The sequence below is a fragment of the Mus pahari genome, chromosome 23, assembly GCF_900095145.1.
Source record: "Mus pahari chromosome 23, PAHARI_EIJ_v1.1, whole genome shotgun sequence".
NCBI lineage: Eukaryota > Metazoa > Chordata > Mammalia > Rodentia > Muridae > Mus > Mus pahari.
The window spans coordinates 28,598,245-28,602,086 of record NC_034612.1 but is presented as its reverse complement, the minus strand read 5'-3'; the positions used below and the strand labels follow the sequence as shown (position 1 = coordinate 28,602,086).

General features: G+C 48.2%; 1 pseudogene; it reads left to right on the top strand.

Annotated features, from left to right (window-relative positions):
- Positions 1-1,548: 1,548 nt before the first annotated feature.
- Positions 1,549-3,597, top strand: LOC110313186 (annotated as a pseudogene).
- Positions 3,598-3,842: the final 245 nt, after the last annotated feature.

Sequence of the window (3,842 nt, the reverse complement as noted above, 5' to 3'; positions counted from 1 at the left end):
AATTCCACATTCTAAACACAACTAAAATGATTAAAATTGGCACAATGACCTGTATTTCCTTTGTTTTGAACAAAGTTCTAGGTGACTCTAAACTTGTATGTCTCTGAAGGGTCTATTAAATCTCTAAGTTACAGCCAGGCAGTGGTGGCGCATGCCTTTAATCCCAGCACTTGTGAGGCAGAGGCAGGTGGATTTCTGAGTTCAAGGCCAGCCTGGTCTACAAAGTAAGTTCCAGGACAGCCAAGTCTATTCAGAGAAACCCTGTTTAGTAAAACCAAAACAATAAAAAAAATCTCTGTTACAATATCTTGTACCCTTATAAGGAAACACATTGTTTTCATATCTGTTCAGTATCACTAAGGTCATTATTATGGGAAATGATATCGTGAAAATTCTGCAAGATAAAGAACTTTACATACCATGGTTCAAGTGGAGAATGAAGGTGTGCTGACTCAATACTTGTATTGATGAGACCTCACTTGACTTTTAGGAGGACTCACAAAATACATTCACAGGAAAAAAGTCTGAATTTCAGTGTCTTCAGATTTTGCCAAAATAAATTTCTCATGTTAGCATTTACTTTGATGAATTGTTGAAGTACTAGTTGAAGGGAAATGAAATTTACAATGAAATTTAAAGCCTGTGATTCATGTAACATGTCAATTAGTCCAAAGAAAAATTTGTTTGTGAGCTTAGAAGCCTGAGGCTGAGAACATAGTAGAACAGGCCCGGGCTTGTCCGGGCAGGCCCGTTGTTGAAACATTCCTGGGGCTGACTGGCCATAAAGATAAAGGAAGAATGCAGGAACTTGTCTGGGCTATCTTGGCTGAGTCATCAGGTACCTAGGCCGGCACCTCCTTCTGCCCATTGCCCTCATGACATAGTTTGAAGTTATATGTTAACCAGATGTTCCACTGACCTAGATAAGCATCTGCCCCTCAGGACTCCTGACTTGCATGTATGATTCTGCCGATGTGTAATCGTTTTTGCTGATGTTCAAATGAGCCAATCAGGTGAAACTGCACCAATTTCCCCTAGCCCCTGACCCTCTCTCTCTAAAAACCCCTAGCTTTCGAGCCTTGTGGTCGATTCCTCTGTCTCTTGCATGAGATATGTATCGGCCTGGTGTGTCTGAGTGCGGCGCTGCTGAGTCTGTGTCTTGGTTTTTTGGTTTCAGTATTCTGGCAGCTGCCACTGAGGACCGTAAGGACCCAGTGGCTGCAGAGGGAGATGTCCTAACGTCTGCAGGCTGCAACCCTGGAAGATGTTCCAAGGGTTACCCTGGAAGGAGTGCCCAGGGTGAGGAACAGTCAGGAGGGCCCGACTGTTCTCTGGCAGAATGGAGGAGATACGGTGCTTTTTCTGCCAGAAAGAGGGTGGAATCAGAATCCCACCCCATGAGAGGCAGAAAGGTGGTGGAAGCAGAACCCCACCCTGTCAGAGGTAGCGTTTGGCTGGTTGTATAAGTCTAGACGTGGATGAGTGTGCTTGGACATGCTAGTGTCTTCTGTTTCCATCGTTGTTTTGTCTCTGTTCCTAATTTTTACTATGGGACAGACTGTGTCGACCCCTTTGTCTTTGACTAAGGACCACTGGACAGACGTTAGGGCAAGAGGATGGAATTTATCAGTGACAGTCAAGAAGCAGCCTTGGCTAACTTTCCATACCTCGGAATGGCCCGCCTTTGGGGTAGGCTGGCCACCTGAGGGAACTTTTGATCTACCCACCATCAGGCCCGTGAAGGCTGTTGTTTTCCAGGAAAGACCAGGATCACATCCAGACCAGCAACCGTACATCACAGTGTGGGAAGACTTGGCACAATTTCTGCCCCTGTGGGTTTGCCCATTCCTACTGCCCCTGAGTCCTGGTACTAAGATCCTAGCTGTTCAGGAAAGTGCTGCAAATGAGAAAATGAAACCGGAGCCTGAAGGAGACGGCGAGCACAATATACCATTGGTGCACGCCCCTAATATTTACCTAGAGATTAAAAAAAACCCTGAGTGACCCGACTCCCAGCCTCCACCCTACCCACAAGTTCCCCAACCTGTGCCCCAACCCTCAGCTCCCCCAGCCCTGGCTCCTGCCCCAGATACCGGGGAAGGAGGTACCTCAGCAGGAATGAAGAGCCGGCGAGAAGCCACTCCTGAGGGGCCAGCCGATTCAACAGTGGCGCTTCCCCTCAGCGCTGTTGGGGCTCCTCTGGCCGACCAGAATGATCTACAGCTTCTGCAGTATTGGCCTTTTTTCTTCCTCTGATCTCTATAACTGGAAAGTTAATCACCCCTCTTTTTCAGAGAATCCTACAGGGCTTACAGAGCTGATAGAGTCTCTGATGTTCTCCCTGACCCTGTTCACCACTGAGGAGAGAGAAAGAATTCTCCTTGAAGCTTGCAAGATCATCCGAGGTGAGGCCGGATGGCCTGTTCAGACTCCAGTTGAAATAGATGAAGGATTCCCTCTAAGCCGCCCACAATGGGACTATAACACTGCACAAGGTAGGGAACGGCTGTCCAATCACTGCCAGGCTCTAGTGGTGGGGCTCAGAGATGCTGCTTGCAGGCCTACGAATTTGGCTAAGGTATGAGAAGTTATGCAGGGATGATTGAGTCCCCCTCAGTCTTTTTGGAGAGGCTCATGGAGGCTTACAGGAGATACATCCTGTTTGACCCTATGTCTGAGGGGCAGCAGGCCTCAGTGATTATGGCCTTCATTGGGCAGTCGGCCCTGACATTAGGAAAAAATTGCAGCGGATTGAGGGATTGCAGGACTATACTATAAGGGATGTGGTTAGAGAGGCTGAGAAAGTGTATCATAAGAGAGACACAGAGGATGAAAAGCTGGAAAGAAAAAAGAGAGAGAGGAGAGAACATGAGGACAAGAGGGAAAAAAGACAGGAAAGGGCTCTGACTTGGGTTCTGGATGCAGTAGTAGATAGGGACAAAGGAGGTAGGGCTAGACAGTTAGGGGACCTGGGAGATGGAAAATGGCAAGGGCCAAGGAGACCCAGAGGAGACAGACCGCACCTAGAAAGAGACCAATGTGCTTACTGCAAGGATACAGGCCACTGGGCCAGTGAATGCCCTAAAAAGAAACAGGAGTTAAAGGTGCTGTCTCTCTAAGAGGATGAAGACTAGAGGAGACGGGGCTCAGTCCCCCTCCCCGAGCCTAGGGTAACATTAGAAGTGGAAGGGACCCCCGTAGACTTCCTGGTCGAAACAGGCACAGAATTTTCAGTGCTTCAAACACCATTAGGTAAAGTAAGAAAGAGTGAGAAAACATTGGGTGATTGGGGCCACAGGGCAAAAATCGTACCCATGGACCACGTCCCGGACAGTGGACCTAGGACAGAACCAAGTGACTCATTCATTTCTGGTCATTCTGGAGTGCCCCATGCCCCTATTGGGAAGAGACTTATTAACCAAATTGAAAGCACAAATAACATTTGCCTCTCCCAGACCAGAGGTATCTTGGGGAATAGAGACACCTCAGACCTTGGCACTGTCTTTACAATTAGGAGAAGAGTACTGGATTTACCAGGACAAATTGAAGCCCCCTGAAGTGCTACAGAACTGGCTTAATCGACTTCCTCAGGTGTGAGCTGAGACGGGAGGAATGGGAATGGCAAGACAAGTTCCCCTGGTGGTGATTGAGCTCAAGTCCGGAGCCACTCCCATTGGGGTCCGACAGTACCCCATGAGCAGAGAAGTACAAGTGGGCATACACCCTCACATCACCAGACTACTTCAGCAGGGGATCTTGGTCCCATGCAACTCCCCTTGAAACACTCCCCTACTCCCAGTAAAGAAACTGGGAACAAATGACCACTGGATGTCCAGTGCTCA